At 37.4% G+C, this 27,931-nt stretch overlaps 1 protein-coding gene and 1 non-coding gene across 3 annotated transcripts in view; one reads left to right on the plus strand and one right to left on the minus strand.

Annotated features, from left to right (window-relative positions):
• The window catches only part of EFEMP1 (EGF containing fibulin extracellular matrix protein 1), a 59,726-nt gene that overhangs the window by 23,481 nt on the left and 8,314 nt on the right, over nt 1-27,931 (minus strand). The window lies entirely within an intron of this gene.
• Nucleotides 5,042-5,145, plus strand: LOC123581832. The gene has a single exon (XR_006704044.1). It is a non-coding gene; the product is annotated as a U6 spliceosomal RNA (small nuclear RNA).

Genomic DNA, 27,931 nt, shown 5'->3' on the forward strand with positions numbered 1-27,931 from the left:
AGCAGACCTTTAATTGTAGTTATATATATATATATTCAATTTTTCTTAGAATTAAAGAGATGGTTGTTAATCTGTAGTACCTTGATTCCTCCCTTGTGTCTTTCTTCTCTATTAGAATAACATTCATAGCTCTCCAAGTCTTCTGTTTCCCTCCCCAGTCCTTAGCCAATTATCAACAATTTTTGTCAAAGACTTTCTATTTCCCTTGCTGCTTCTTTCATAGTACTGGAATCAGATTTATCTGGGCTAAATGCCCAGTTCTAGTTAGCTTTTCACCCTTCTGAAATTATCAGCTAGAATTCGCCCAAGCTAAGCAGTTCTAGTGGAGAAAATAAATACTGATATTAAGTAACAAAAGAGAACTGTCTTCATCTATGGCCAGCAGTAGATTTATAGTTCTAGATTCTTATCTGTTCTGGCAAAACAGATTGTTAATAATTGGTGTGCTTTAAATGATAAACAAAAATATCACCAAAATCAACAAACATCAGCCTCACTGATAGTTCATTTCTTTGTTTTAGAGGGTGGTGAATCTAGTGTCCTGGAAGTCCTTGTCATTGCCCTGTGTTCTATCAGAACCTTGAAATATGCTGTTCTCATATGGAAAAACCATGCTACATGGACTTGGAGTTGCTTTTCCAGCAACGATGATTGATTTTCACTACAAATGGACCCTTTCTCAAGCAGTTTCCTCTGTGGCTAGTGGTGCTTATTTGCAAGACGATCAGATGAGGTTAGACACACAGTTCATGAACATGGGGGAGAAAACCAAGTGGTACACATGACCAGTTCAACTCGTGACTCACCTGTACTACACACAGACCAAAGGAACCAATTGCTCACAAGGCCAAAACAGAGCAAGCAAAGAAATGGAGTCCCTAATTATTTTTCTGCTCTTTTTGCACACTCGCAAAGTGAAACTTACTGCTTTTGGAATCTTAAGGAAAAACATTTCTACTTGATAAATGATTGCTAGTCGTCAAGAGTGTTCTCTCACACCTCTGTGAATATGACATTTCTCAGGTAAACTCCCTTTTTTTTACTTCTTAAACTTAATTACCTATTAAAAATATGTTTGGGAAAAGATGACCCTGGTATTTGGATTGATATTACAACCAGTCATCAACCCACAACCTTGTGTAGGTAAAACTGTATTTTGAAAGAAGTGGCACCATTAATCTTTGCTTTAGGGTGGTTCAGTACCAGGAATTAAAGACAGTCTGTGTGAAAGTTCCATACAAGCTGGGGACCAGCTTCAAACTGGATGGCTTTCAGAAGCATTATGATCCCATCTTATTATGGGATGTCTTTGAACTGACATTTCAATTGTGGTTTCCTGGTGCCCTACCACTTTACCTCCCTCCTCCCAACCACCTTCCATCCCGGGCTCCAGATCAAACCCCTGGAGAGTGATGAACTGAATGGAGACTGACTACATTCAGCTGAATCCACCATGCCCTGCCTAAGCACTGTGACTTGATTCCTGGCCCCCTCCTTGAGCCTTGCAGCCAGATTAGTCAGTCTTCCTAGCCCAAAGCACACACATTCTTGGCTTACTCCTTCAGGCCAATCATCGCTTGAGGTCACACAAGCCCCTGGCTATGGCAATGCCAATTATAACAAGCATGGCTTGGTGACCTCCTAATTGTATGAAACCAATTACATTATACTTGTTGTTCATTCAACAATAAACAGCTTTTGTGCCCACTAAATTGGGGCATACTACTAAATTTGCTGAGTGTAATTTGGCAATACTTCTCCAAATCATTAACTGCTTAAGGCCTTTTAAATAAAGCACATCTTTGTGCTTCTTGCCTTCAGAGCATGTTACCTTCTTGTGTATATTTTCCTACCCATTTCATTACATCTTACTTATGATGTTTCTGCACAATGTTTCCCCATATGCCTCAGGGCCCTTATGTTTTTCTGAATTCCAAATGAAGCAAAGAGGTAGGATGAAGGAGGGGTGGAACTCACCAAATTTGCACTAAATTCCTTTCTCTTTTTGATTCAAAATTCCAGAACAATGAAAAGCAATGAAAGGATAAATATGTGAGTAAATCTAAATGAATACTGACTGTATTTGTTACAATAATAGGAAGGTCTTTGGGGATTTATAAAATATTTGGGGTTTATAACATATTTGGGATTTATAAAGTATTTATAATTAAAATACATGAGAATAATACGTTGGCAGGAAGGTAAATAGAGTTTAAGTATTTGAAGGTCCTTGCATTGTCTGGGAAGAAGTAAAACTACTAATTTATTTTAGACTTTGATAAATCAAGGATGCATATCAAAGTAATCCCTAGGGAAAACACTAAAGGAACAGTAAAATAGCATAAAACTACAAATCTAATCGGGGAGAAATGCCATAATACAAAATGAGAAGGCAAGAAAAGAAAGAAAAGGAAACTAAAATGTGCAGGACAAATAGAAGGCAAATAGTAAAATGGTAGTTTAAACCGAATCAGAGCAATTGTTATATTAAGTAGATTAAATGCTCATGTTCATTACAAAGAAAAAAAAACCTAAAAATTCTGTTTTAAGAGAAAAAATTTGTTTTTAATTTGAGAGAGAGGGAGAGAGAGAGTGAGTGGGGGAGAGGAGCAGAGGGAGAGAGAGACAGAAAGACAGAATATCCCAAGCTGGCTCCACGCCAGCTTGGAGCCTGATGTGGGGTTCGATCCCACAACCCTGGGATCATGACCAGAGGTGAAATCAAGAGTTAGACGTTCAACAGACTGAGCCACCCAGATGCCCCAAGAGAAACAATTTAAATATAAGGACACAAGTTAAAGAAAAAAAGATGAAAAAATACCATGCAAACACTAATCAAAAGAAAGTTGGCTTTGCAATATCAATATCAGACAAAGCTGACTTTAAGGAAAAAAAAGATTACTAGACAATAAAAAATAATACTATGTAGTGAAAAAAAGTTTTAGTTTACCAGGAAAATGTAGAAATTCAGGATAGAAGTGCATTTAATCACAGAGCCTCCATATAGATAAAGCAAAAATAGGTAAAACTAAAGGGAAAATGAATACACACAATTACACTAAGAGATTTTAACATATTTCTCTTAGTAACTAAACAAATAAACATACATTTTCAGAAATGAATAGAAAATATGAATAACACGATTAAAAACTTTGAACTACTTGATATACATAGAAGGCTACATAAAATACATAATCTATTCAAGCACTGAGAGAATGTTAAAAGAAAATGATCATATGCTAGCCTTAAGGCAAGTCAAAATACATTTCAAAAATTACAATATACAGATTTTATTCCTTCACTACAATGCAAATCTGATAGAAACAACATTGATGACAACAAAACCAGAAAAATCTCCTTCTTTTGGAAAAGAAGACACACACTTCCAAAGATCTCATGGTTTAAAGAAGATAAAATTGAAATTTGAGACTATGTCAAACTGAATGAAAATGAAAATATCACATATGAAATCTTGTGGGCCCTTAAGAAGGCCTATAGCCCCTCCTTCCTTCCTTACATCTCCTTATCTTTTTACCCACTGCACTCAATTTACATGAGAAGAAAACACAAATAGAATTTGTATCTGAGATGGTCTGTTATAAAGTGAACTTTAGGGTTTTGAAGGGCCACTTAGAGAAAAAGGGAAAAATCTTGACCATGTCTTTCCAAAGGCAGAACTAGAACACAAGGGTAGAAATTCAAGGAAGGCAGATTTTTTTTTTAAATGTTTATTTTTGAGAGAGAGAGAGAGAGAGAGGGAGGGAGGGAGAGAGAGAGCAGGGGAGGGCAGAGAGAGACACACAGAATCCAAAGCAGGCTCCAGGCTCTGAGCTGTCAGCACAGAGTCTGATCCAGGGCTTGAACCCACGAACACGAGATCATAACCTGAGCCCAAGTCAGACGCTTAACTGACTGAGCCACCCTGGGGCCCCAAGGAAGGCAGATTTCAGTTCAGGGTAAGAAAAAAAAAACTATGGTCATTGGACATTTTAATATATTAATAAGTAATGAGGTTCCCGTCCCTGGAAATATGCAAATGATGTAATGTGGATCTCAGTGGTGGTGGGGATTTGACAGGTCATCTGTGTTTAAAAACGATGTGAAGGCACTGCATGAAAATATGGCAGAATGTTAACAATTTCTGAATCTGAATCTGATGGCAGGTGTTGAATGTTCATTGTATCACACATTCAACTTTGAGTTTGAAAATGTTAATCAAAAAATCAAAAAACAGATGCTGCAGGAACCCTAATGTAGAAAGTTGTGAGGGTTCAACAAAATTCAACGTCTATGCGTTGTCTCATTTGACACATGATGCACGTACATATATCTCTGTAGAGTTGTAATGTTTACTTCTATACTTTCATAATTTATCCCCTACCATCTGAAAACCTTGCTCTATGATAAAGTATAGCAAGGAAAGATCTCATCTTAAGTGGTTATTTTATTCCTCTTCCTTGAGCAATGTAGGAGTTAAAATCTAGACTTAGTATTTTTTTGTCCTGTATGAATTATTTTTCAGGAAGGAACGCTCTGCAACCTTCATCATATTAAGGCATAAGATTATTCAGTGATCAAAATGTTAAATTTGAACAACTATCAGCTTGTGTCCAAATCTTTCATATACTGTTAAACCAAGTGAGACTTGACTTTTTGGTCTTGTTCCAAATTGATACTACAGTTGCCATTTTCCCCAAGTTATTCATGAATTATCATGCATATTTGAATTTAAGTTGCTGATAAATTGTGTTTGACATACACAGGATGTGGGATATCCCCTCCTGTCTGTGTTAAAACACGTTCAGTGTTGTGAGGTAACAGCATTCAAGTAACTCCTGAGTATTAGTTCAAGGAGTACCTAAAGGCAATAGGAAACTAAAGAAAATACTGTTCAATATAACTACTGACCCTGTGAGTGTTTCAATCCTAAAGACTTCTCAAGCTAGCATATTAAATAGTCTTTGGACTTTTAAATGAGTTTGAAGCATTTTACCTTACATTTCCATCGGAGGCAAAATTATATTTGGACTATGTATTCTCTGTGCTTGCTTCGGCAGCACATATACTAAAATTGGGACAATACAGAGAAGATTAGCATGGTCCCTGCGTAAGGATGACACGCAAATTCATGGACTGTATGTTCTGAGATCTTAGAGACAGAGATCTGTTCTGAGAGATGGAGATCTCTTTCAGTTTTAAAAATCCAAAAGTAAAGCCTACTTTACCGAATTCCTGAATGCTGTTGTAAAAAATACTCATTTTCCAACTCTTCTTTCTTCTGCCCTCTCTAACTTAAAATATTGGATCCTGGGAAACCTGAATAACATGCTCTTGCTTTTTGATGAACCATGATCATAGGTCTCTATTTCTTCTTCCCTTCTTCTTCATTTTTCAGCAGTGGATTCTGATCTATAGTATAAAAGGAGCATCTAAAAGTGGACTCATCTTTCAGGATTAAATGGCTCTGTTAGCAGAGTGGGATGAACAGAAAGTGCTCCTCCATGTTTAAATGCACTACTGTGTACCTGTAAAGTTACATACTTTCAGGAATTTAGAGTTGCTTAATGCTTGTTTGGCAGCAAAAACTCTGAAAAAAAATCTCATGGGGAAACACGCCCCATACACGGTTTCTATGTCTGTAGAGTACAAAGGGAGATGGACCTTTGCCAGTTATACAGTCGATATGTTAAAGGTAGATGCCAAACTAAGTCTTTAAGGGAATTTCTTGGCATGAATCAACACAGAAGAAAAAAGAAAGACTGTGTTCTTAGATCTTAGTATATATATATATATACTCAAAATGGTTACTGCATGGAGCACATCCATAGAGTCTATCATATTCCAAGTTTTCATTTTAGAAGAAAATGGAAAAATTGAACAGTTCATATTGTTAATTTTGAAATTAGCCTGGAATTATTTTTCCCTAGAAATGTAATAATTTGTTTATGGAAACCTCAAAATGGAAATCTTTGGCTTCAGGCATGTATGTGGTTAATGTGGATGATTGTGAGGCTGCCAGATAGGTATAAGGACCTATCAGCCAGGGATCTGTTTCAGGGCTTCCAGAGTTACAACAATCATACTATTTTCTCACTGCACAATATTTTTAAATCGTAGGTTATTATATTTGAGATTTTTTTTGTTGCTTGTGCTAGCTTTTTTCTAACCAAATTATACCAAGAATTTATTATACCAAGAATTAGAGTTTATGGGAGGACTTGTTGATCTTTTTAGAAAGTCTGAGAACCCTAGAATAAATTTTTTTTCTTATGGAACTCACTGACAGAATGATATGAAATATGACTGAGACACAAGAGTGGGTAAGATCACAGGTCTTAGCATCGAGAAGGTCTCAGTTCAAATTCAAGAAATACCACATTTTAGGTGTGTATTCAGGGAAAGTTATTTAACCTTTCCAAGTTTCACTGCCACATCTGTCAAGGAGGGATAATACCCATTTCATAATGGTATTGTGAGTACTAATTGAAATAACACCCCCTCTCCTGCAAATGGTACCTGGTTGACACTAAGTGTTCAATAAATTGTATTTAACATTGTGAGATGACTATAAGTCAGTGTACATCAGGTTGGCACCTCTGTTGTCTACAGATGGAAGGAAGCAAAAAACTGCAGAAAGTCAGGGCTTTTAATGTAATTTTCTATGCACTTGTCTATAATTACATATCCTATCCTTGTTTCCTTGCTCAGTGTCCTATTTTGAATGTGGTCTGTCATGACTGAAATCCAGTCAGGAGAATGACCACAGCATTGAATGACTTCCCTTCCTTTGGCATAGTCCAGATGAATGGATATGAGAATAGGCAAAATCAGCCTTTCTTAAAGTTTTTCTCATTGGGGAAACTGCATTTAAACAAAGGAGATATGGCAAAACAAAAAGAAATCTAGTATTATTTTGTGATACCAAAGGACAGTTAATTGCTTCACAGCAATGGAGTATTAATGTTTATAAAGGCTACTTAGCAAACATAGCTTTAATTAGAGCTCTAATTAGAACCTATATGTTACTCTGAGAAAGAACTTTTGTGTGAACAAGTTCCAACTATGAAAAAGCTATGAAAATGTAAATTTCAGCAGCAATTTTTATTATATTGGCTAAGTTGAGGATATTATGGTCATCATCTTTCAAGACAGTGCTGAAGTTACAAATCAGAACCAAAGAACAGATGGGGAATATTTTCAAGTGTAGTGGAAACAACTGCATGTAAAGTCAGGACAAGTATTTCTGGTTGTTTATTCATAAGGACAAGGCTCAGAGTTAGACTCTAAGATGAAAACATTGACATCTGACTTTTCACATGAGGAGTCTCCCCAAAACATAATGGTGATCTGCATAATTTGCAGTTGATGAAGCATCCATTCAATCACATCATACAGGAAAGTTTGATTTTGAGCCATTTGTTGTTGTTGTTGTTGTTGTTGTTGTAAATGCAATGCTAGTAATATGGTAAGACCGTGGCATATTAAAAATAGTCTTTAGGAAGATTAATTTTGGTTTCCTTCAAACACTAAATGACCTCTTCCCAATGCTTTCATTATAGTCGTAGGTAAATTATGTATGTGAATATGACAGACTCTTGTTTTGATATCAAGGGTTTAACTGAGAAAATTAACAGGAAAAAAATGAAAGAATTTCACGCTTGAAGAAAAACACTGTGCATATGGTTATAGTGTGACAAACCGGCAGGTGGCTAGGCTGACTTCTTTCCATCATCTTCTTATACTATCTTTCTCTATCTTCCACCTCTGACTCTTTCTTGCTCTTTAAACATTCAATTTTGTATTTGCCCTTTCTCAATTTCACCCTGATCAGTCAGACCATTCTTTTTAAGTTTATTTATTTTGAGAGAGAGAGAGCGCGTGAGCAGGGGGGAAGCAGAGAGAGAGGGAGGGAGAGAGAGAATCCCAAGTAGTCTCTGCACTGTCAGCACAGAGCCTGACAAGGGGCTCAAACCCACAACCGTGAGATAATGACCTAAGCCAAAATCAAGAGCTGATGCTTAACCAACTGAGACACGAGGTGCCGCAACAGACTATTCTTTTAACTTGAGAGCTCTGACTGCTGTCACATCCAAACTAGTGTTAGGACATCTCTTCCTGGTTTGTAGGCATTGGGCACTGCTGCTTCACCAATGGTTTGGGAGGGCTGTTTTCCTGGCCCAGCACTGTGACCCTCCAGTGCACCAATTGGGAGCTCAGCAGGGTGCCCCTGCCATCTTTATCTCCTCAGTGAAGGTGGGCTGCTGTCCAGGCCCCCAGAACTCCAACACCTGCAACTAGTCTCATCATTACTCATGTAGATGTTGATAAAATGCAGAAGGTCCTGTATGATTAGCTTGCACCTCACTGCAACATAACAGGTGGTTTAATATAAAAAAAAGTCTTTTCCTTAAATTCCAACTTATCAATGCATTCTTATATGATCATCAGCCAGGCTACATACTGCCATGTGTAAGACACATGTTGCTGTCTGTCTGACTTTGCCCCTCATGAGCCTCTCCCCAGCCCCTGTACTTTAAAAGGATAGATTTCTTTTCAAGGTCCAGCTCGTGCCCACCTTCTTTATGCTTCTTTTCCCAGATTACTTTGGGTCAATGTAAGATCACTACAGAAAGCAGCTTGTCCAGTTGACTTTGGGACAGCTGTATCCTCGTTAAGAAAGAACAGCAGCAGCAAACTTGCTATCTCTAGAAAGTCAACTGCCTTGAGAGGTCTTAAATAGTTGCTCCCAACCTCCTCCTTAACCAGAGCCTTCTTAAGGGTAAAAGCATGCCCCTTTGTCTGGTTCAGGGTCCTAAACAATTTGTGCTCTGACTACCGAATGCTGGCATTCTTTATTAGGAAACCAGGTGCTGGATAACCCGAGGTACACATCAGTGGCCCATATAAATTTTATGGCCCCAATTTGTTGAAGGTACCAACTGAGCTTTCCATTGGATTTGATGCATAAATTCTAGCACCGTTATATTACAACGTGGCGAAACACAATAAATAACACTCAATGCTTCCATAGTATTTATACAATTGTTACAACATTATTTTTTTCTTTCACAAGACTAAGGGATTCCCTGCCAAATAAGGTGAATGTATAGAACTTCTTGTAGCTTCTGCAAAGGCTGAGTTAAATTTTACTTTCAAATTAGTCTTCCAATAAGTTTTAGTACAAGCTTTAAGATGGAATAAATCCCAAGTAGTAAAAATCCTTTACGAGTTACAGTTATATTCTGGATGGATAAAATCATAATGGCCTGGAACAACGCACTAACTGCTGAGTGGATTTTTAATGCTGATGTTTTTAGCTGTTTCTTGAGCTATTTTCCCTATTGCATTGCATTTCATTAAAAATTTGAGCTGTGCTATTTTTAGAATGAAATCCATACTTAATTTGCCCTTATAGCACTGTTATAAATGGAGACTAGAACGAGTCCTGATTACTTACAATGAAATTATCTGAGTCAACAAAGTTAGGATTCAGAAATGTTTTAAAAGTAAATGATGTGTTTATCTCCTCTGTGAGCGAAGCAAGCAGACTTCCTTTGGGTTTGCAGTAGTCCCATATTTGTACAGGACATCTTTCACTTGGTGCAGAGGAAAACTCACTATGTCCTTTTCCACCATCTTCAGGATGAAATCTAAACTTTTTAATGTGCCGTGCAAGGCCCTTCATGATTTGATCCTTACCTACAGTCATGTGCTGCACACTGAATCATACAGAACACCTGTCCCCTTCTTTTGCCTTTTACTTCTGACCTTAGCAAGTGCTCTTCCCTCTGCATGGAACATTCTTTCTCCTTTCCCCCCTTCTCTTTCTCCAAATTGTTAAAGGCTAATGCCCACAACTTCCTTAGACTGAAGCCTGATGTCACCTTCTCTGGGAAGTCTTTAAAATGCGACTCAAAATGCCACGTTGTCAATGCTGTCCACTTCCTCATAGATGGTGAACTTTTGAGGGTAGGCAGGCAATATAAGCTTTTATCTTTGTATTCTCAGCATCTTTGTATTGTGTGCTCTGCACACAATAGTTACTCAACTCAAGCTTGTTGAATCATCTTACAGTTATAGGATAGTGAGTCTGTGGTCTTGTGCTATCTCCCAAACTGTAATTATCAAAGCAAATGTTAAAACTTTCTTTCCCCATATTATTCCCAAATCAAATGTAAAAGAATAAAGTAAATCTAGACAACTAATACATAATCTCCAGAAGACACCACTCTTGTAAAGGAGAAGCACGGGCGTGACTATTGCTTATGAAGTGTTTTAGAATGGAAGCTTAAACAGATCAATAAACAGACAAAATAGGTGTTTTACCTTTGCAAAGTTCTAGCTGTTGGGTAGGTCTTAAACACACACATGCGCGCGCGCACACACACACCCACACACACTATCACGACTTAGTGAAGGGAGATCTAAATCTAGTTAAGACTCCTTTGGATTATTTCATAAGGTAAACTATATAGTCTTATGTTCTTTTTTTTTTTAATTTTTTTTTCAACGTTTATTTATTTTTGGGACAGAGAGAGACAGAGCATGAACAGGGGAGGGGCAGAGAGAGAGGGAGACACAGAATCGGAAACAGGCTCCAGGCTCTGAGCCATCAGCCCAGAGCCCGACGCGGGGCTCGAACTCACGGACCGCGAGATCGTGACCTGGCTGAAGTCGGACGCTTAACCGACTGCGCCACCCAGGCGCCCCTATAGTCTTATGTTCTTAAGTTCTTGCTTTATTAGCTTAGCAGTCCAGCCTTACTCCCACTCCCAAACAGCCCCTTCTTTTTTTGTATTCCATTTAAATTCTTATATTTAATGAAGATAATTTTTAACTAGGAAATGCATTTCCCCTAGCCATACCAGGAGAACTTTTGCTCTCCTCTGTATATAACCAGATTATTTCTTGGTTCATGCTTACATGCAAAATGGATGATAGGGGGCATATAGAGGAAAGTGGGCCTATGGATAATTACCTCTTGCCATAATTTCCTGTAATTGCGAAAACCTTGTTATAATCAGAGCATGACTCTGCTTAGGTTATATTCATTGCATTTCACAGCATCACAGCCTTAACCATATTAGAAATAAGAGACTACTATTAAAGGTCTATGTTCAGACATAGTTTATGGTTAGAGACTTACTCTGTATTCCTTCAGCCATATATTATGACTAATGAACATTCTACAGTTTAATGGATGTGAACATGAGGTCGAAAGGCTGATTGTTCAGGAGATCATTTAAGGGCTTGTTTAGCTTCTAACTGGTTATTTCATGGGGTGTAAGAGCTGAAATTATACCAAAATATTATTAATTTACAATTTGATGTTTACCTTTGTAATACTTATGAATAAATATGTTGCCAAACAATATTATAAACCATTTACCCTACTTAGTTAGAGTCATCTTTGACTCAAGATTTGAGTCATCACTTACATGCAAAAATAATGAATGTGTCTGTTAGAAATAGTTTTAAACAAATTACTGTGATCCTGAAAATAGTCCTTGTGGATCAAACTCTTTTTATGTTTCGTATTAGCATTGTTATTATATGCACAGTACTTGAAAATTAATGCAATTCTTTTTTGAGGAACTCACTCACTTTACAAGAAGTCAGATCCATCCCAGTCCTATTAAGATGATTTAACGTATTTAACCATATGTGTATATTTATTTTTCCTCCTCATCCTACAACTGTCTGGAGGCAGTGTTTTCATTATGTCATTCTTTGCTCAAAATCTTTTACTAGTTACGACATTACTAAATCTGAATGGCTTAACCAAGAATTCAGGGTTCATATAAACTGTCCTCCAATGATTCAGTGACTTTTCCTATCTTGTTTCCTGTAGCCCCCACAACAGCCCCCCTTTCCCTCACCCCAAACAGTGACATGATATTGTCACCGTTATTCTGTATACAGGACATCCACCCAGCAAAGCCTGCCCCTTCTCTTCTCAGGATTATTTATATCCAGTTCATCCTTCGTGACTCTGATTACATCCACTACCTCCAAAAAGCCCATTATGGCCTCTGTTTGCAGCAACCAATTCCTCCTCTGGACTCTACCACTGCTTTTACCATTGACTACATGGGGAATGAGGCTCTCAACTAATGTTTTGTTGACCTGAATCGTTAAGCTGAATTATTTGTGTCATCTAATTTTTAAAAAATTGGACCTTACTTTACCTCTTCAGCTAGCCTGAAAAGTCCTTGCAAGTAAGGTGGTATGTTTAGGCATCTAGTACAGTTTGAATACATATAAACTGAACACATCGATACATGAATTGGAGAATAAACGACTAAAAGCTGAACAAATGAATGCATGAATGGTGCATATTTCAGGGTGTACATGAGAAAATATATTTTAAATTTACATTAACAATTTGGGGTCTAGCCAGGTAAAGGTGGAGTTCTTTAAAGCCAAGGTTCATGATATTTAAATTATCCTTTTATGCCTACAGGGTAAAAAGTAGTGGATCCAGCAAGAATGGCTAGAAACAGACTTTTTTAGTTCCATAATCACTCAGTTGAGAATTTAAGATTGTGTTTGGGAATCTAAGATCAGCATGAAGTTATGGCGACAACCTGGCCACAAAATGTCTCCTTTTCCTTCCATCCAAGGAGGGAATGTGACCTCATTCTCTGAAAAGGGATTCTCCTCCAAAGCACTCAAGGACTATCTCTCTGAAAAGTTAAATGAAATGCAAAATGGGGGCAGGACAGAACCAATCTTACTCAGAGAGCATGCATGAGTTCTGGGGTGGGGGAAGTCATTGTTGAGTTTTATAATTTTTTTTCTTTTAAATCTTTGAAAAAAGAAATCAACTCTGGTTTCAGTTTAATTTAAAAAAAAAAAAACCCTACATGACCACTTCTTCAAATTTGTTCCAGATGGATTTAGTCATAGAATGATTGATTATCCACTCAATGTGAGCTATGTGGTTAAGCTCAGAAACCTACAACAAACTGGTTTGGAGCTATGTTTCATGGTAAATGGCAGAAAGGATAATCCTTAAGCTGTCATTTTAGAGTTAGTGATGAGGAAAGAGGAATTTAGTAGGCTACTTATGTCAAGAGAATGTATTAGCAAATGGATGGCTGAATATGAGGAAATCTTATGAGCATAATACTTTTTTTCCCCTTTCTGGATTTCACAGTAAGGGGAACCACATCTGACTGGGAGCCCCCTTGAAGACTGCCCAAGCTCTCACTGACTGCTTCATGAACCAGACCCACTTCCCCAGCATGCTTCAGGCCTGAGGCCAGAGGTTGGCCTCTAACTGGTTTCCTAGTACCTAGGATATCCTAGTACCTAGGATTGTACTCTATCTAGTACCTACTCAACAGGCCCAAAGAGATTTTTATTATTGGCATCAGAGACACCAGGGAAAATCTGGAAACTAATTCTGGGGAAAGTGAACCAAAGAGAAAAGGTACTGAACTCCACACAGAGCTGTTTAATGCACTTTAAAAAGCAATTTAACAACATTTGGTTCATATTCATTTTAAGGAAAATAAAACACTTCCTTTGGATTTTAATTACTCCTTTTAATAGCCGTATTAGCCTTTTATCTATCCTTTCCATCTGGCTAATTCACAATTTAGCTACTAGAACATTCTTTTAGGAGAGTTTGGATGTGGCTGGTGGCTTTCGACCCATGTCACCATCTGATTTTACAATTTCCTCTGTACATTGTTCCATTTTTTGGTTTCCACCTTCATTGATTTTTCTGTTTTTGCTTATGTATCTTTTCCCTTTTTTTTCCTTCAGAGTGCACTTCATTATTGTCTTCTTATTGAAAAACAAGCCACTATCCTGCCTCCTTATCAAGATACCTACTCCTTAGAATCCCAAGAAAGTCCATGTTACATTTTATGGCTTCTGAATTTTTAAATCTTACATAACCTATTTACTGTAACCTTAGGTTATATTTCCCATGTCTCCTAGTACACTTTTGAGGCAAAAGGTATAAACATGTTTAAACATGGTTAAACAGAGATTTCTATGGGAGAGATGGAGAACATTTTCCACAATTCCCTACCAAACACACAAATATCACAGATGTCTAGGACAAAAGTTAACATGAAGCAAAAAGGAAGTTTATTAAATTTATTTTATGTAACAGGCATGTAGACTTATGCTAATCTGCAAGAATAAAGGTAGTTCTTGTGTTTGCTCACAAAGTTTTTGTTTCAAGGCTATTGTTTATTTGTAGAGTAGATTAAAGGAGATTTTAATTACAAAGTTTTCAAATCAAGGGATATGGTCATAATTACTTAGGAGTAGTTTTGGGCAGGATTGGTAGGATTTTAGAAATTACAAGTCCATGAAGGAGAGAAAGGCCCATTCATTCAAAAGGAGCTGTCAGAAGAGTGAGGTTCTTATGGATAGTACTTTGCCTATTTCAACCACACCTGTCAGACTCTATATCTGAATGAGTCATACAGTCTCTTGCACTGCTGTGGAGGTGGGTGCATTTTGCTTTTTAATTCATATTTTGCTTTTTGAAACTATTCATAATTCTAGATGTAACTCTAAAAGTTTGGCTGGAATCAATGAGGGGGGAATTTTAATTACACATTGTGGTAGGCAGCTAGTGACATGGCTCCCAATGATTCCAGACTTCTGGCATTTATGCCGTTGAAAGTGGACTGGATCTTGTGACTGGTTTCTAGTGAACAGAACATGGCAAAAGTGATGGGTTGTCACTTCCATGATTAAGTTACAAAAGCCTGTGACTTCAGTCTTAGTAGCATTCTCTCTCTTGCTGGCACTTTCTCTTGCCCCCTCACTTGCTAACTCTGATGAAGAAGGCTGCAATGTTGTAAGATGCTCCATGGAGAGGCACATGCAGCAAAGAGTTGAAGGAGGAAGAACCCATGAGGAATAGAGGCAGGAAATGAATCCTGCCAACAACCACTGGGGAAGGAGCTAGGGAGAGGGTCTTTCCTAGTCAAATCTAGAGATGGCTGTAGCTTAGTGAAAGACCCAAAACCAGGGGACCCAGCTAAGCCACACCTCAATTCCTGACCCAGGAAAAATGTGAGATAGTAAGTGTTGTTGAAACCATTAAGTTTTAGGGTTATTTGTTATCTGGCAACAGATAACTAGGGCATAGATTTCCTTATGGTTTCTGTGTGATGGATAATAAAACAAGCTGAGTAAGGACTAGTTATTTTGGTTGTAAATCTGGTTTGAGTCTGAGGCTAAAAACAATCCCAAAATGTGAAATGAACAGGTTGTTCTTTGCTGAAAGGTACTTAGGAAGGCAGGAAATCTTAATTCAAAATCAAGAAGATAATACAGAGCCTTTAACATTTAGTGTTGGCACCTTTACATTTTAAAGCAGTTTATATTAATACATGCAAAAAGTATATTTACTGTGCACCAAAGTAAAAACAACTCCTTTCTATGCTAGAATTGAAATGGGAGTCCTGGGCTGTGCCATGAACCACAATAATTACCCCTGTCAGTGCCTGGAGAAAAGACTGCAGTGATCTAGCTTTTAAAGCTTCAGTGATTTGGTCCTGACTTTTAACAAACAACCAGTACAAGGTGTGAACTGTTTTGTCAATAAAGCTTCACGTCATTAGAACTGTCTGGCTTTTTGTTTCTGAGTCATTAATGCTATTATAGTCACAGAAGGCACCTGCATTCTTCCCTGGGCAGATTTTAACTTGCTCCAGTATGTTTTCCTGATAAAAATACCATCTGAAAGGCAAAGAAGAACTCCTATCAATAGAACCACTTTACATACCAGGCATGTATCAATCAAAAGCCATATAGCTACCACCCTTGTAAAGCTTATAACCTAGACAAAGTGCATTCTTTTTACCTCTCTCTTACTTTCTCTCATTTTTAAAAATTATTTTCAATAAGAGCTGGAAAGGACAACTCTTTTAACTTTAACATCTGAGAAGACTGAGGCCCAGAGAGGTTAACTGGTTTAACACAGTCTGAGTCACTTAGGGGAAGACCCAGATGGGAACCTTTGTCTTTTGCTGAGTTTCATGGGATTTCTGCCACTCTTGGCTGCCAAAGACTACTTTCTGGGATCCTCCTGAGCATTCAAGCATAAAAACATTCTACTGCAGGAGAAAATTCTATTAATTAGTAAGCAAAGAAAATATCTATGTATTACAGCTGTAGCTGTTACAACGGAATTTGCATTGGAGAAACTGAGTACTAACCAGAGGAGAAAAATATCTTTCTGAAAACAAAAAACAACTCACCACATGCAAATTATCCACATTATACCACATTTTGCTAAAGGCAGCAAGTAGAGGATGAAGAATCACTAGATATATCTGCTTCCTGGCGGGAAGCACAAATTGTCAACTACTGGAAGACACGCTCTGTTATATATCAACAAAATCTGGGGACTTTGTAGAAATGTGAGATCTCGGGTCTCATCCTAGACCTACTGAATCAGTATCTTCATTTTAATAGGATCTCCAGGTAATTCATATTTCATTACAATTTGAGAAGCACTGGTCTATCACACATAGCATATAGAAGATTCTCAAAAAACATTAGACAATTGAATTCCAAATTTAAAACTCCCCTAGCCAATTTTATAAAAAAACAAAAAAACAGTAAACCTGATTTATTCAGGGCCATCTTTCCTTTTTTCCTTCATCAGTTTCTTCTTTGAGGAAAATATGCATTTATATGTATGAACATAAGTGGGAAGTTGGTAACTGTAATACTATTTTATGAGATACTTCAGTAGAACCTATTTTTGATTAGTATAGTCTACACTTGCTCATTGTCCTTAATGTTCCTATCTTGCTCTCCTTTCTCTCTCTTTCTCTCTCTACATCTCTCTTCCAGATGTAGATGTTCCATTCTACATCTCTCTTATTTTTTTTTCCCTGCCCCTCAGTCTTCTTACAGCTTCTCCTGTCATCCAGGGTAAGAGGAGACTCCTGGAAGAGAAGGATATGACTCACCTGTTTGCTCTATCTTGCTTTTTCTCTCCACCAATGTGTGACTATGGTCCTGGCCTCTACCTGAATAGGTGTTCATTGCAGGTTTTGCTTTTTTCCTAGATGAGTGATTTTCATACTGATAAGTGGTGATGGTAGGTGGTGTTGGGGGAGAGTGTCATTGTTAGTTGAGTCACTTAGCAGAGGAGCCAGAGAAGTCCTATAACAGGTATTGCCATTTCATCCCAATAATATTTGGTATATACATTTAAAATCAATCAAAGAGAAAGCAATACTTCAGTCATGAATTATTGGCAACTGATTTACTCAGTTGTGAACTTTGTGGATAAGAGGTTCCCCTAACTGTAACAAAGAAAAGAAATTATTTCTTCTTGAAGGGAAAGTGGTGTTTTTTTTTCCTGCTGGGTCGTAGAATTTACATACCAGTGATGTGTCATCTGTTAGAATAATTTGTAAATGTAGCTCTCCAAATCAAGTGCAAAGATGTGGTCTGAACTTGAATCTACACGGATTCTTCTTTTTCTAACCTGAGATCTACACTGAGTAACAGGCAGGCCCTTTGCTAGCAGGTAGTTTTACCCACTTAACAGGACCTTTATTTGATTTTTTAAGCTTGAGAAAATTCAAAACACTACTCATACTTAATCAAATAATTCATGTACTCTTCCTTTTAGAGGTCTTCCTTATTTTCTTGTGTCTCTATAAACTGTTCCCTATTTAATATTAGACCAGAAAGTGTATTTTTTCGAAGAAAAATACAGGTAAAAGCACTTTGTAATAGATTCACACTTTTGGTAATGTGTAGTTCTGCCTACTCCTGATATAACCAGATTTTCCAATAATTCTTTAAAACTTTCTATTAGAACCCTAATATTGTTTGTGGCCAGGTTTTTACAATGACAACTAAATAGGTCAAGATCTTCTAATAGAGCAATATTCTGATGGTCTATTTGGGGTATTAACTATCTGTGACAGCTTGGTTTATTGGAAACTATGGCTCTGGTATGGTTACACAATCCATTTTTCTGCTTAAATTGAAAAATCAATGAGAAGATTTTTTAGTTTACTTAGAGTTGAACTCTAATTTACAATGGTTTTGTTATTTAACTTTTTTTATTGAATGAGGTAGTCGCCAAATAATCTTTCCTTCTATTTCAGAACTGTCATTAGCTGTGTAAATCGCACGATGATTAAGTTTCCTTCTTTCATTTAGCTTCTTTTTTTTATCATTAACTATTTATTTATTTATTTTTTCAATCACCGAAGAAGGGAGGTCATGCAATTGAAGTTCAGAACAAAGCCCTGCATCTTTACCAGCTTGTGTGGGAGGATTCCCCACCGCCCCCCCCCCTCTGGCTACCTCCCTGGATTAGGGTTCTTCTGATATGCCAGGTCATGAACTATTTTTACAAAAAGGGCCTACAGCTTTTACTGGGAAGTTTACTTAATCATGAATTACTGGAATTTTCTGGTTTGCTTGTTGAGTGGAGTTTTATTCCAGGCTACCTCCTGACCATATAATTTGCCAAAGTCTGAAGAATAAAAGGGCTTGGGGATTCAGTGTCAGGTCCAGATAAGTGATTTTTTAATCCATTCTATGATGGTCTACATAAAAAGTTTATTTTGTTAAAAATTCAGTTGCCCATCGTAGAAGGCAAAGGCGGGTCAGGATGGAATCCCAGTAAATCTGTGAGAAAGATTAGTAAAGAAATGTGCAGGATGACCAGGACGCTTCAGAAGCGTAAGAGAGCAGGGCCTTTGAGGCTACACTGTAGTGCTTTCACTGCTATTTTGTTGACCCTGACTCTACTCCATCTAACGTAATTACTTGTTGATTAAATAATTCAGTAGCTGTCCAAGGTGCCCTGTTTTCCTGCGGTAGGTAAACACATGAATTTAGAAAGCAGTTTCCAGGGTTGATTTTATAGAAATAATGAGCGAGTAAATGAATCATTTTAGAAGCTTTATCAGCTTTGATCAGCTTAATTTTGATATGAAATTTCCTACCAAAATGATGGTACATCATATATGTCTGTGCATGTGCCCATAAATGGCTGTGAACTTGGTGTGTGTGTGTGCATATACGTGTGTGAGCTGGAATAAATGCAATCTAGGCAAGAAAGGGGGCACTGGGCCTGCATAGGCAGATTCCTAGGGTGTCTTTTAATAATGTCTTCTAGAATGTCCTTCTTTTTAAAGATGAGGTATCTTCTGATATCACAAACTGCTCAGGAAAGAACATGGCTAAGTAGAGAAAACCGTCTTACACAAAAATCTCTCTTCGGCATTCAAATTATGAAAAAGCAGTGACTAGAAAAAAATTCATTGGTGGATTTAGTAAAGTTAAATGACGCCAGATATCTAAATTGCTCCTATATTTTAGGAGAATAACTAGAGTTGAACTAATTCTCTAAGAAGTCTCTTCAACAATAGTTTGAAGGTTCAACAGCAGACTCTGAGAAACAGACATACTGCTCTTCGTAATTTTGGTAAATTAAAAATACTGAGATATTTAAGTTTTTTACTAAATAGTAAAAAATTCAGCCACAATTTAAAGGCATACTCATTTGTGAATATATGTATGACAAGAGAGCTTTGCTGCAAAATATTTCACAAGTGAAATTAACTAATCAGCACTGAACAAAAAATCTTTGAATCCAGATTGTGATAGACCTGGTCTCCAGCGAGGACACAGAATACAGCCCCTTGAGTTGTTTCTCATTCTCGATCATGTTCTACACCTCTACTCAAGGGAGTAGGATTAGATTCCTTGCAGCACACCTAGCTGTTTAGGGTGCAAGGCTTATTTCATTATCATGTATCCCATCATGATTCTTGTTTTACCTGGAAATATATAGAAGCCATACACTCTGCTTTTATGCATGTCTCTGGTTCACACTCTTATTTCATCTACAGTTCAAGTATAAGCTAGTCATGAGTTCCCAAGAGGCTCTCCATAAACTGGGTTCTTTCTTCCTGGGTCCTTGGGATCCATGGCTTTTCTTCTCACCTCTTAAGCAAATCAGCTCTTCCTACCTTGGGGCCAGCTCAGAACTACACGTCTTTAAGTCACCTATATCCAACTAAGTGACTTTCCTGGATTCTACCCTTCAGCACTTGAACAAAACTGACTTAAAAAAAGATAATTTCTGGGGCGCCTGGGTGGCTCAGTCGTTTAAGCATCTGACTTCAGCTCAGGTCATGATCTTGCAGTTAGTGGGTTCAAGCCCTACATCAGGCTCTGTGCTGACAACTCAGAGCCTGGAGTCTGCTTCAGATTCTGTGTCTCCCTCTCTCTCTGCTCCTCTCTACACTCATGCTCTCTCTCTCTCTCCCTCAAAAAAAAAAAAAACATTAAAAAACAAAAAAAGGATTTCTGGCTGGCAGTTGAGGAAAACAACCAAGACGGATTTCTCTGATCCTTTTTTCTTACCCTTGTTTTAGAGAGCTTTATCAAGTGCCTTGAGTTTGTTCACAGTATCAGAGAGTTTACCTATTTTCTAGCCTTATGATTATATCACTTCAAATATTACAAATAATATTTCCCCCAAACAACTGTATTTTCACTATTCACCATTAGATTTCTGAGGAACTATACATTTGATACAAAGATGCATTCACTAGTTAAATGACTTGCCAGAAAGCAAAAAACAAAAATTTTTTTTTTGGTATATCCAATTACTAGTCTTGATCTAGGAATAATAGAAACCTGTTTATTCACCAATGTTTATTGAAAACCTGACAATCCAGGATATAAAGAATAGACTTTATAGCTCCTTTCAAGTGGCTTAAGCTTAAAATGGGAACAAGATATCTAAGCCCTCCATTACTAATGAGAAATTTGATAAAATACATAGTTGGGAAATATACCTCATATACATATGGTACTTAATAGTTCATTTACAAGGATGGTTTTAGAACTCAGAGTAAACCATAAGCCTGAGCTCCCTGATGGTTAGAAACCATTAATTTATTCAATTAAACACACACACACACACACACACACACACACACACACACACAAAGCATTTGCTTAGTGTCTATTCAAAATAAGTAAAACAGGACATAGTTTGGGATGATATTTAGGCAGAGCTGGAGGAACCTACTAGTATTTTGTTGGGGAGAGTTGCTGAGGATGGAAGCAGTCACAGATGTTTGCTGTGCAGTGGCTCAGTATCATGAGTATTTTCTGATTGGGTTTTCCTCCCCTCCACCTCCCACCCCTTTCCTCATTAACGTTCCCATCTGCAGCACTGTGTTTCTGGAGGACTCCCCTGGGAAACCATTCTAAGGTAGAAGGAACATGGACACAATGCTGATTCTTACCAGTTCCGCTTGACTACATGATGGTTACTTCCTCTACTGTTTGGATTTTAATTTCCCCTTTATACCTCTCCACTTCCCCTCACCATTCCTTTCTAAATGGTCCATTTGAGGGAGGAACCAGACTTTTGTTCTTGACCAAATTTCTGGGGACATGTTTTCCTTTTATGTCCAAATATGGATTTTAGTAACTTGGAAGGATGCCTAAAGCACACACTAGTTTTACTTCTGCTTGTGGCAGTTTGTTATGCACTTCTTGTGATGTCCCATGTGTTACTTTGCTGGGCTGTTGTTGGTTTCTTTTATTGCTTTTTTATTTTAATTTCTTGAAAAAAAATTTTAATGTTTATTTATTTTTGAGAGAGACACAGAGTGCAAGCAGGGGAAAGACAGAGAGAGAGGGAGACACTGGATCAGAAGCAGGCTCCAGGCTCTAAGTTGTCAGCACAGAGCTGGACGCAGGGCTTGAACTCACAAACCATGAGATCATGACCTACGTTGAAGTCGGACGCTTAACTGACTGAACCACCCAGGTGCCCCTCTTTTGTTACTTTTTGGTAACTGAGGGGTTGATGATGCCAAGTTCCCCAAGGACAATTACTACTCATTCCATCCACTCCAATTCTATCAAAGTGCCTTGCAACAGAAAGTGGTTCTCAAACTTGATTGAATTTACTGAACATGAACTGAATGGGTTTATGTTCTGTTTGATCAATTTCACTTGTGGTATTGCCTGGTTACCCTTGACTGGTACAGGTGCACAATTATTTGAAAAGTAGTTCAAGTTTTAGAAATTGATTTTGCCCAAATCTCAAGTTTTTTAGTCTATTTAGTACACATTTACATAACATTGATTCACTGTCTCTCCCTCCTCTGAATCTGTGGTCATATGAAATTGACAGCAATAAGCTATCCATGCTGCTGCCAGTATCTTGCTACTCAGCCTTCTTTTCATGTCATTTCTTCACTTCATCTTTATTAAATGTTTACAAATCATTTAGGTTCAAGCTACAAGACCGAAATTGTGGCTAAATGCTTGCAATGACAGCTGTAGTTTTCTGCCAGTATTTGAATGCAGTTTTCTTGATCAGTTTTGTTTTTGAGTGTGCAATTTGCAGTTACCTCCTGGAAAAAGAAGCATGCTAATGGATTTCAGATGTGGCATGAATTACTTATTTGTACATTCGTGCAAAATCAAACACATTTGGGACAAATTTTGTTTACTCGTTGGTTTCAAAGAATAGAATTGTGCCAGTAATTCAGCAAGTGCAAAGGCAATCCTTACAAATGGGGCAACTTGTTGATTTCAGAGAATACAGTTTGAGACTTTCTGCTGGAGAAAGAAAGAATGAGACAGTACCAGTGCACATTCCTGAAGTTACCGAAGCTTGCAATTCTACTCTAATCTGCTTCTTTTTGCTGCTATGGGGACAGGGAAATTCATTCCACAGATTAAGTGTTAACTAGTTTTAACAAGAATCTCATCTTTGATGAGAAGTAAATCTTTGATCAAGTTTGAATTGAACAGAGACACTATGTGAATATTCTTCTATTATCTGGTGATAGACACAGAATCTACATAGAATGAGATGTCAGCTGGGCCTCTGTTATTGGAAGGATCTCCTATCACTTTGGTGAAATGAAAGATGCTTTTAAAGCCAAAGTCAGAGTCAACCTCCTCTTTTGTGAGTCTGCATGAACTGAACTTCCAAAGAGCATTACCTCATCTTGCCAGTTTGTGTCATGAGCATAAGGGTTATGCCTACAGGAGGTATGAGTATCTCTTAGTACCAATTATTACCACAGCCAAAGCAGAACTTAGAGCTTCTGCTGACAATTTAAGGTCCTACTGGTCCTACTGACAATTTAAGGACCATTAGAGTATTTCACATTTGCAGGTTTTATAGAGAGATGCAAGGTCTCTTCTTTTCTTTAGATGCCTCCTTTCCCTTTCTCATGCCCTACTAATGAGACTCATGACCTCTCATGTTTAGGAATTAGAGTACTGGTGATGACAGTAATAAAGGTAAGAGAAGTAAAAGAGACATATTATAATATCCTAGAAATAGAATATATATTTTTGATGGTTTCTCTTTTCTACTGCACATTTTCCATGTGAAGTATTATGACCCTGCCCTCTGATTTTTAGAGCTGAATGCAATTTCCTGATGTTAAGATTAAGTTAGGGTATTGGTTCTCAAACTTGAGCACACATCAAAATCATGAGATTGTTAAAACACACGTTGCCGAGCCCCATCCCCAGATCCAGTAGGTCTGACGGGGCCCAGGAATGAGCATTTATAATAAATTATTGGATGATGCTTAATGCTTCTGGTCTAGGGACCACATTGTGGAAATCGTAGAGTTAGGTAGTTACATAGCATAGTCTTTTGCTGCAGAAGTGTGATCATACTGACTTCTTTCATCCCTTTACCTAATAGCTGCCATACAATTTTTATGAACCAATTTTAAGGACACTTTTTGAGTGTGCATGAATCAGATACATATATACACTGTTCACAAATGTATATTAGAAATAAGTCCAATTTCTAATATGCATTTATTAGGGGAGGGGCAGAGACAGAGAGGGAGGGAGAGAATCCCAAGCAGGCTCCGTGCTGTCATCACAGAGCTCCACATGGGGCTTGATCCCATGAACTGTGAGATCATGACCTGAGCCAGGATCAAGAGTCAGACGCTTAACCAACTGAGCCACCAAGGTGCCCCTAGAAATAGTCTTAAGTTAACTGAACAGTCAGTGGTTATGGTATTTGGAGAAGTAAAATTATGAAACTGTACTAGATTTTTCAGGAGAAAATCAATTACTTCCATCCACACAGCATCAGCTTATTTAAAATGTAATTAAGGTATCACCATAAAATCAACTCCTATCCATTTATATGGCTTTAGAGAATTTTTATTTTTTTAATTTTTTTAAATGTTTTTATTTTTACTTTTGAGACAGAGAGAGACAGAGCATGAGCAGGGGAGGGGCAGAGAGAGGGAGACACAGAATCTGAAGCAGGCTCCAGGCTCTGAGCTGTCAGCACAGAGCCCGACATGGGGCTTGAACTCACGGAGTGTGAGATCATGACCTGAGCTGTCAGACACTTAACCGACTGAGCCACCCAGGCGGCCTGGCTTTAGAGAATTTTTAGATACTCAAAGGCAATTAACAACTAAACGCAATGAAAAGCAGTAAGCAGACTAAATACCCATTTTATTTTCTGCTTGAAGTATTCGTTTCTGTTAATATCATAATTTACTCAATTATAGTCTTCCTTTAGCAAAATATCTATTTTCTGTGATCAAAGTCCTTCACTGGGCTGTATAATTATACATAACAAAAATTAGACATTTCCTCACAAAACTAACCAAAGCAATGAGAAACCCTAATGACATTAGTGAGGATCAAAAAAAAAAAAAAAAAAAAGGTAGTGTTTGAAAGCTCTTTGGTAATGACAATGTCAGGTATGCTAAGACAGTTGATTACACTATAATTTCTAAATCCACCTTTGGATATGCGATCATTTAAATTTCAAATGAAAGAAGTCAAGGAAAGATGTTCCTAGCATCTGAGAATCTGTACATGTTAGCTCAAGTTTCTCTTTTTTTAAAAGTAGATGTATAGATAATAACTTCTTTCCTTTTCAAAATAGTATTTTAGTTATCCTTATGTTTATGAAGAAATGTGCAAAATAGGTGATCCCCAAGAGCGTAGAGCTTCTTAAACCCTGAGCATGTTTTTTTCTGTTCTTAAAGGCTTTTAAAAAATACAGTTTTTTCTTTTTAGTGTTTTAGTTGCTCCTGCATCACAGACAATAGTGATCAAAATCAAATTGAATCATTTAAAATACAGCTAAAAATAGAAAAAATATTTTGACAAACAAAACTTTATAGTTGAAGCATTGTATTTAATTTGGCTGTGTGGTACGTTTTTCCCCAGTAGAAATGTGGAAAGATGAGCCACCAAGGTATAACATGTATCTAAGTATGTAGGTGCTAATGACTAGGTATTCCACACATGCAAAGTCTAGAACAATGTGGAAAACAGCTCACTGACAAACTGGCAAGTGGGAGCCTGTCAACTGTAAAGAAAGACTCTGTTCAGGTACTTAAAAATCAGTGAAGTTTGGTTTTTAAAAGTTCAAAACAAATTGAAAAAACAATTTCACTGGACAAACAATGCCTTAACCTGAAAAAATGGCTTTAACATTAGGATTTCCTTACTCTTGGCAGTGAGGTGCAAGAGATTTGGTTGTTGAGGATGTGCTAGGGTGATCAACCATCCCATTTGCTCAGGACTGAGGCATTTGCTGGGTTGTGGGGCTTTCAGTAGTCAAACCAAGATAGTCTTGGGTAAACAGGGACATTTGGAAACCCTGGTTGTATTTTCGCCTCTCAGTTATACCTTATGTAATACAAGCTAGGTGCTGCATCCTGGATTTGGCTCCATAATCAGCTTTATTAAGCCCTTGTATCAGGTTCATTTTTTGATGTTTCAGTTTCTTTAGCAAGTTAGTAATGATACCTGTAAATCCTGACTGATTTTAGTAATGGCATAATTACCAGCTAAACAAAATGCCCTATGTTTAATTTTTTGAAAGTTCAATTGAGTAAACAAATTCCTTCAAATTGGGCAATCGATGCTTTCTCTTACTTGCCAGTTCCCAAAAGACTTTTTTTTTTTTCCTAGAAGAATGAGGCTTTTAGAAAGTTGTATATGATTTAAAAAAAAAATCTGGGGGCTTCTGAGTGGCTCAGTAGGTTGAGCATCTGACTTTGGCTCAGGTCATGATCTCATGGTTTGTGGGTTCGAGTCCTACATCGGGTTCTGTGCTGACAGCTCAGAGCCTGGAGCCTGCTTCAGATTCTGTCTCCCTCTCTCTCTGCCCCTCCCGTGCTCATGCTCTGTTTCTCAAAAATAAATAAATGTTAAAAAAAATTTAAAAATCCTTTCTTAACTCAAACTAGTGATTTCCAAAGCCATTGCCTTTGAGGAAGATTACACAGAGACTATGCAATGAAGTTGTAGAAACAAAGTGACACATTGATGGGTTATAATATATTTCCCGTTCATTTAACTTCCTTTTGGAATAGATGAATATCTGTTGTCTTATAGGTAGGTAACAGCTCATAGAGAAATAATTTCTAAAACTTTATTTATATATGACTCCAAGTATGTGGCAATAAAATGATATTCATGTAGTTTTATGGCTGCCAAGGATGGTGCTGCTCATTTGAAATTCTCAGGGCAAACTGCTCTTTCAGCATCACCCATGGTTAGCAAAACTTGTTTGAAAAAACTTGCTCAGTGTGAATTGATATTTGCATGTTATGTTACTCTTTTAACCCCTTTGCTTTTGCACTAAATTGAAAAGTTCTGGACAAATACATGAAAAGGAGTAAAAAAAAAAAATAAATCATGTTTTCACTGAATGTTAAAACATAGACAGTTGTTTAAAGATATAGGGGTGCCTGGGTGGCTCAGTCAGTTAAGCATCTGACTTCAACTCAGGTCATGATCTCACAGTTCATGGGTTCAAGCCCCACATCGGGCTCTGTGCTGACAGCTCAGAGCCTGGAGCCTGCTTCACATTCTGTATCTCCTTCTCTCTCTGCCCCTCCCCCACTCATGCTCTGTCTATCTCACTCTCTCTCTTGTAATGTTTAATAAAACATTAAAAATATAAAAATAAAAATATATTTATAAAGCAGAACACACTTAAAAATATCTACTGGTATTTAAATTATTGGGTGCCATCTGTGGCTAGTAATAGTATGTTCAAAGGTACAGTTGAATTTAACACCAAAGCACAGTACACATTTCAGCCATTAAATAAAAAATGTCCTTAGCTTTAGGTTATGTAATGATAAACTGTACCTGTTGAAAAATATATGTGGAAAAAAGAAATAATTTTAATACAAATATGACTCATCTGCAGGCATTCATTTATTCCGATCCAGCAACCATGGTAAATGTGTTTGGATTACTGGGCATAGTACGAAATATTTAAAAGGGAGTGGAGGTCTTTATTAAAACAGAAGGCTCTTCAAACTCCACAATGATGTCAGAAATATAGGTCCTTGGAGCACATTATTGTTTTAAGCGGAGGTCCCCGTACTTTCACATTGGTTATAAAACATTATTTTGTGCTGCTGGCCTGGACTGGGAATGTCATACATCTGCAGGCAATTAGAAGAAGCTGGACTGCATGTTTGATTAGCTCAATAATAAACGGGCACAAGTGTGACTCGACTTATGTTAGTCAGATTCCCCAGACAGATTATCCTGTTGTTATCATATGAAATAACCCCCTTTTATCAACAATTAAGTAAATCCACATTTATGGGCACTTTGCAAAATTGTGAGGTGGGAAGAAATCCAACTTAAGCCTTAAGTCATCCAAAAAACTTTTAACCCTGCTTTCAATGATACAGACCCCAATCCCAAGTTTTAGAAATTGGTTGAATTATGCAGAACAGTTGGGCTGGGAATACTCTGTGTGCACACAGTAAGTGTATGTTTTTAGCATCTATTATAAGCACGGCATTTAATCGTTTTAGCTTATATGTAAAAAAAAAAAATTCTCATAGAAGTAAGAATTACAAATGTTGTAATATGTGAAAAATAACTTTGTAAGGTAGTCTAAATC

The sequence above is a fragment of the Leopardus geoffroyi genome, chromosome A3 (genome assembly GCF_018350155.1).
Source record: "Leopardus geoffroyi isolate Oge1 chromosome A3, O.geoffroyi_Oge1_pat1.0, whole genome shotgun sequence".
Taxonomy (NCBI): Eukaryota; Metazoa; Chordata; class Mammalia; order Carnivora; family Felidae; genus Leopardus; species Leopardus geoffroyi.